The following is a 7,920-nucleotide window of genomic DNA, read 5'->3' as shown; positions in this document are numbered from 1 at the left end:
TAATGGTTTTACGGCCGTATAATGAACCGTAGAAGTGTCACAGAATAGGTTGAGAAAAAGCGGGTTTTACGGTAGATTATACGGACCGTATAAAATTATACGGCCCGTAAAATGAACCGTCAAGTTGACACAGGAAAGGGCAGCCACTGGAGCAGTTTTACGGTCGATTATACGGACCGTATAATGGACCGTATAATGGCATCGGGACAGATTTCAACTTTATAAAAAAAATGATCCAAGTTCATTTTATTCATTTCTCCTTCTCACTCCACGACCCCATCTCTCTCTAGAACATTCCAAACTCTTACAAACAAAGAATTCAAGTGAAGAATTAAGATCAACTTCATCAATCCACTAAAACCAAGTGTAAGAAACACATCAAAGGGTCATTTAAGTCAAGAAATCCTATAGAAGGTGGAACTAGGGTTTGGTGCAAGTGAAGTATTTCAACTCAAGACTTGTTCAACCATCATCTAAGGTATGTTTCATGATTTTATCATGTTGTTTAAGGTATTAGGAGACTAAGAAGCTTGAATTTTAGAGAGACATGGGAAATGGGTCTTGAATGGGTGAATAGTGTCACCATTGAATGATAGTGGAATTGAATCATGAATGCTAGTGTGTTGTGGGTATGAATATGTTATAAATGACATGTAGACCGTGAGATAAGTGTGATACGTGGAAAATAAGATAGCGAACCTAAAACCATAAATGCGGGAAAAAGGGGGGAGAAATGGTGAATTTTGTTTAAAGTATATAGATGATGATTGGTGATTGCTATATTGTGATTGTTGTTGTAAGTGTTGGGGGTTGATACGAAAGATGGGAGAAGTAGTATAACCAAAGGAAGTGCTGCCCAATTTTCTCTAGAAATAGTAATGCCTTCTTATGGCTAAATGACTAATGTTAGTATGAATCTTCTTCTTGAAGGTAGAGGCGTGACGTTGAAGGAGAATAAGCAGACACTAAATTGCTTAAACAACAAAGGTATGTGAGGCTTAACTCTTCTTTCAAAAGGCATGAATCCTTCAAGCTTTTCATAAATCCTTCTATAAGATGAAGCTTAAGAGCCCTTCCATATATTGAATCCTCTATGAGCATGATAGTGATGACAATGAGCTAGAGTATAGAGATTCAAGAAATTGTGGCATGTTGTTCCTACAATGCTAATGATGTTATTACTGTAAACACTCGCCTTATGTTTTATTCCCTTCAAGGCGAGGCATGATACTCATAAATGTCCATAATACAATCGGGGGTTCACGACCTTGCGTCACCCCGACATAGTATGGTTGTCTTAAAGCCTAATGAATGATCTTAATGCTAATGTATGTTATGACAATAAGATGGTAAGTAATACTAACTTGTAACACTATGGGGTACATGGGACACTAAGAAATGATAACACGATGCTATGGCTTGAGATGTATAATAATGACGTGTTATGATGATATGATTCCACCGCGCCTATATGGCCGGGCATGTCACCGCTAATGCGGGCTGCGTATGATTCCATCGCACCTATATGGTCGGGCATGTCACCGCTAATGCGGGCTGCGATGTTTACACCGACCCGAGAAGGCCGGGCATGATCACCACTAGTGGGCGGCATATGAGGGTTACCCGGACGCGGGTAACGACACAAATTATGTTGTGATGAGGTATATAATGACGTACGTGATGATGTATGGGATGTGATAACATGGGTACTATGATTGTGTAAACTGGGAAATATAATAGTAATATGATTGCCTATGACATGTGTGCAGGTTATATCTTTGTCCCATGACTCATGATCTTTCTATTATGTTTGTTTATTTCATTCCTGCCTTACATACTCAGTACAATATTCGTACTGATGTGCTTTTTTCTATGGACGCTGTGTTCATGCCCACAGGTAGACAGGGAGGAGATCTCGCTCCGGATTCTTAGAGGCTGATAGCTGATCGGAAGCCCTCCATTGTCCCGGAGGTGCCTATGATGATTCTTTTGTGTACATTTGTAGGTGTCATCTCTTAGAGGCTCGTAGATACTCGACGTGGGTCATGTGGTTTCATGGCATGGTCATTATGTATATATATATATATATGTATATTATTTTTCTAGCCTAAGGGCTCGTATGTATAAAAGCATTTCGTTCTAAATGAAAATGGATTTTGTTATATATTAAGCACGAATCAGATAAATGCCTGCTAAATAAGCTTAATAAGTGATGGCACGAGCGGTGCTCGGTGGTTAGCCCCGGGTACCCGTCACGGCCCCTAGCTGGGTCGTGACTGTCGGGGTGACATAAGGTCGAGAACCCCCGATTCTATTATGGAGCATTCATAAGCATTATGCCTCACCTTGAAGGAATTAGCATATAAGGTGAGTGTAGTCAAGGAACAACATCAATGGATCATAATATGGATCATTAGCCTTGTAGAACCATAATATTATACGCCTTAGAATCTTTAGACATAGACTCATCACCATCATTATCGCATTCGTAACCTACCTCTTATCTTATCCCATATGGCTATTCATGAACATAGGCTCTTAGTTTTCCATATGGTAGGTAAGTCATGGAGAGGTAAGGAAAATACTATCATAGGAATCATATAAGGATCATCAGCTTCGTAGAAATATCATATCATGAGCTTTATGACTTCTAGACTTAGATTCATCTTCGACATTGTCATGCTTGTAACGTATCTCTTTTCTTTATCTCATATGAAGTCCTTTATACTCGTAGATTCATAGTTCTCAATATGTAGGAATATTATGGAGAGATAAGAGGATTCATACCATAAGATTCATGCCTTAGAAAGAAAGGACTAGCCTTACATACCTCTTTCATTTAACAATTTCCATCGCTTGATTGTTCTCCTTCAATGCTCACGTTTTTACTTTCAAGAGAATTCGCATTCACATTAGCTAATCGATTATATGAATGTGCTTACTAGAGCTAGACAAAATTGGGGAGAATTTCCTTTGTTTATAAAACTTTTCCAATATTCTATATCTACTCCCAAACATTCATAACAACATTCACAATATAATAGACAACAATCATCGTCCATCTACATTATTCTTGTTTCCCCATTTCAGTCCATTTCCTCCATAATCATGGTCGTCATTCCTTATTACGTTCTCTCACATATAATACTTATTCCATGTTCTAAATTTCCTTCATAATCTACTTACAATCACAACATATCCATATTCATGATTCATTCCAAACTACTACTCAACAATAGCACTATTCCCACATTTACGACCCATTTTCTATATTCTTCAACAATCCAAGTGTTTCAACTTCTCAATATATTAAACATCATGAAAATATCATAAAATTTACCTTAGATGATGGATGAACAACCCATGAGTGGAACTTGTCTTCTTGCTCCAAAACCCTAACTCACTTCCCTTGGGTTTTCTTGATGTAGATGAACTTTTGCTAGGTTTCATACACTTGTTTTCATGGATTTGGTGTAGTTGATCATGTTTTTCCTTGAATTATTGTAGATGAAGTTGGTGTAACCTCCTAGAGGTCTTGAGAGATGAAGAAGTGTGTGTGAAATGAAATAAATGAAGTGGGATCACATATATATAATCAGAACTTATTCAGCTCGTCGGGACTTCCACGGACACTTCCACGGTCCGTGGAACATTGTATGGTTCGTGGAACTGGTCGTGGATCACCACCAGAAGACCATCATCTCTGCTCAATATTCCACGGACCAGTATACGGTCCGTGGAAAGTTTCACGGTCCGTGAAAGGGTTCGTGGAACTCACAGCTTTTTCCGAAGTTGTCCGCGTCGTTTCGTTTGATCTCCAATCCTTATACAACCTTCTGAAAACTTGTTTAATACTTCATTAAACATCTAAAGGGAATTATAACTCTTCTCTAAAACTGCATTAAGCTATCATTAACTTGTCACTCATAATTCTTACCCATCACGTAATATATCCTTTACTTTCTTTGACAACCTTCTTCCCTTACATCAAATGTCCTTGGATGTTGATTAGGATCCTCTAATGCTATTTCTTACTTATCGAAACATCGTATATGTCGTACCGTTCGTCAGTCTATTCACTGTGCATGAACGAAATATTTTCCGAGGTGTAACATTCTTCGCCCCTTGGGAACATTCGTCCTCGAATGTTAAGCTATCCGGGATTCCATGAAAATTTCACCATATATTTTCCTTCAACTGACCCAGAGTATCATGACCACACTATTCTTTCTTACCTCTTACTCCTCTTTTTAGGTACCCACTTGGTTTCATCGGCGACGTATAAATACTTGCAAGTTACATAATCGTTCTTGCGTGATTCGTCTACATACACACTTATACATATACATGTATCCATATCCGTCTCTGTATTCATAATCGTACTCGTTTACATATCGTATCCACAGTCATATTCATATACATGTCATTTACATAGCATGCCCGACCACGTATGTTCGGTGTTTCGCGTACCCGACCATGACTAGGCTCGGTGATCATTCATACCAAAACTCTTTTGTCTATCTATAGCAACTTATCTCGTCATGCTCTCTTCCTTCCTTTATTTTTCTCTTGATTATCGTATCTTATGTTCTACTAAAAAAACTTTAGGTCTCTTTCTTCTTTGTCACTTATAAATAACAATATCATTAACAACGACTCTACCGTTAGTGCCTTTGCCTCCAGTCTAGTATCACACCGCCATCCTTTCCAATACCCCTTGAGATATTTGCTGTCAATGTCACGTGGTTCAAGTTCTTCGCGGATGATTTCTAGTGCAGCCGCAGATGCCTGCTCAATTCGTATTCGTTTACTTACCAGTCATTAGACTGATTTCTCCATAACTCTCACTTCTTTGTTTTAGAGTCTATATCTGTCACATCTTAGGGTCCATCATTTCGATCTCTACACTCGTATTCTCTTTACTTGTTTCCCCCCTTTAAGGGTTTTACTTGTACCATTCTCAATTTATCTTATTTCTTTCCATTTTATAATCAATCCTTTATTCTTCGCACGTCGGAACCTATTCTTAACTTAGTACTGCTTGTCCTTTAGAATATACTACCTTTGTACAATCCCTTCATTGCTTCCAAAACTCATTCTGTTCATTCTGATCATCCCCTCTCATCCTTATTGTGTTGATCCTTTTCCTAACAATCGTCCTATTTCGTTATTCATCTTTCCATATTCTTGGTCTTTTACATCCAGCTAAAAATATCATTCATGCTCTAAATTGTACAAATCACAAACTACTACTACTCTTCCACATCACATTTCTCTGATTCCTCTCTTCCTTTTGTTTTTCAAGCTTACTTGCTATAATTCCCGTCATTGCGGAACCCCTATGCTAGACTTTCCCCTAACAAGGTCTTATAAGATTTCTCATCTACTGCTCCATGGCTCGCTTGTTGGTTTCATAATTAAATTCACTGTTTATTCATATAGGACATGTCACATCTTTAGTCGTTTCCTTGCTATACTTTGTATTACAGTTCTTTCCACGCTCTCATTATCTCTTGATCATAATCAACGCTATAGAGTGATACTTCTTTACCTCGTTCGCAAGCCTGCTCATAGAATAAAATAAAATAAACCTTACGAAGTAAGCATACTCAACCCGTTACTCTTTCTAATCAGCCCTCTTACACTCTACCATATAAGCTGTTTTACCAATGGATTCACATTCGTCGTACCCCTTCCTCAGTCAAGTTGTTACTCTATTTGTCAATAAACTTGTCTTATTTTACTTGTACTTATCCATCCATTTAATACTTCCGTATCACACTCTATTGGAGTTAACCTTTCTCTTCTATGTCATATTTTAGTGCTACGAAGCACTTCTCTTTACCGTATCAATGTCGATCTTATAACTATTGGTACTATCAATTCAATAGTACTTAACTTATCTCTTGTAGTTGGTAACGATACTCTTAATTTAATCTCGTCTTGCCATTACTTTTCTTTTTGCACAACATCTTTTCCTGTTAGGACATATTACAAGCTTATATCTTATCTCCTTTGGATTCTAGGAAAATTTCGGTAGAGTTTCCTCTATATTTCTTACTCTCCTGAAACCTGCATGCAGCAAATACCAACAATGCCTCACAGGGCCAATATATATATATATATATATATATATATATATATATATATATATATATATATATATATAATATCTCAGCCACACAGGGCTCTCACTTTTAACTAAGAGCACAAAGATGTCGAAACTTACCTCATATATCGCACTTCGAGATACACCTGATCCTTTAGCAATCTGCCCTGTTATCCCTTCCTATTTACTTTCTCTTTCATCCTTTAGCTTTACATTTCAATCATACCTCAATATTCTTACTTTATTCGGCACACATCTTTCGTACCGTTGCTCACCTTTGTTTTGATTCATTCAATTTGGTTGGTTCTTAACTTATAACTGAACTTATCATCAAGGGATACATGTAATCAATATCTCTGTCATATGAACACTGACTTACCTCCATGACAATCAATTCATTATCATATAAATACATACTTCGATAACGTAACCTCAATGAAGGGGCTTACCTCCGTAACTTTCAATGTCATCAATCACTTTCTTCTATCATTACCATTCTTCTGCTGCAATCAAGGGTTAGTATAAGGAATCTCATTTCCTATGGCTTAGCTCTATCGCACGATCTTAGAGATGAAAGAAGAGTAACCATCCTAAATGCCCTATAGCCTCCTGTTTATAGATGCGGCGCGCAACACAACATAAACAAGACTCTACTAGACACGACTCGTAGACACTACCTAGGACTAAACTGCTCTGATACCACTTTTGTCACGACCCGACTAGGGGCCGTGACGGGTACCCGGGGATAACCACTGAGCACCACTCGTTCTACTACTCATCATACTTATTAAACATTCTTTTATCAAATTCATACTCAAAGCATAAGAAAATCATTTTTCTTTAGAGAACATAAATTCTTCTATAGACATAAGCCTTTAGACTACCAAAATCATACACATATATACATACATAATAGCAACCTCGTGAGACCATATAACCCACACTGCGTATCTACGAGCCTCTACTAGAGTACTAGACATATAGACGGGACAAGACCTCGTCGTACCCAAAATACATATACATATATATATATATATACACAAAAGTATAAACCCGATTAGCACCTCCGGAATAATGGAGTGCTCTGGAAAATCTATTGATAGCTCCTAAAGGTCTGCGTCGTCTCCCTGTCTACCTGTGGGCATGAACACAGCGTCCAAATAAAACAGACGCCAGTATGAATATTGTACTGAGTATGTAAGACATGAATGAAATAAACATGATAGAGAAATCATAATTCGAAGGTGAAGGCAAAACCAGCGCGACCTTTAAGGATGAATACCTTTCATAAATATATTATATATACATAATCGTCGACATGACTCATCATAGCGCATATATCATTATGTCATATAATTCATCATCGTAGTACCGTATCCGCTCATACACAGAAAACATTATCCGTATTAGGCCACGTAGTGGCTCGACAATATCCGTATTCGGCACGTAGTGGCTCGACAATATCACATACATATCTTCAGGGCTTTTCATACATATATCATATATATAATCATAGCATATACATATTTATATCATACACATACTTGGCCAACCAAGGCTTCAGGGTTATAGCTACCTGGCCCTACCAAGGCTTCAGGGTTATATCAACCTAGCCCTACCAAGGCTTCAGGGTTATATCTACCTAGCCATACCAAGGTGTTACACCTCGGAAAATCTTCCGTTAGTACGCAAGTGAATAAACTAGTGATGAGTACGAGTGTATGATGTTTCCATGAGTAACAAATGACGTTTGATGACCCTAAGTGAGATTTCAAAGGCATATGATGTAAGACGACAAAGTTGGCTAAGAT

The sequence above is a fragment of the Lycium barbarum genome, chromosome 3, assembly GCF_019175385.1.
Source record: "Lycium barbarum isolate Lr01 chromosome 3, ASM1917538v2, whole genome shotgun sequence".
NCBI lineage: Eukaryota > Viridiplantae > Streptophyta > Magnoliopsida > Solanales > Solanaceae > Lycium > Lycium barbarum.
The sequence above is the reverse complement of the archived record's forward strand: the minus strand, read 5'-3'. Positions refer to the sequence as shown.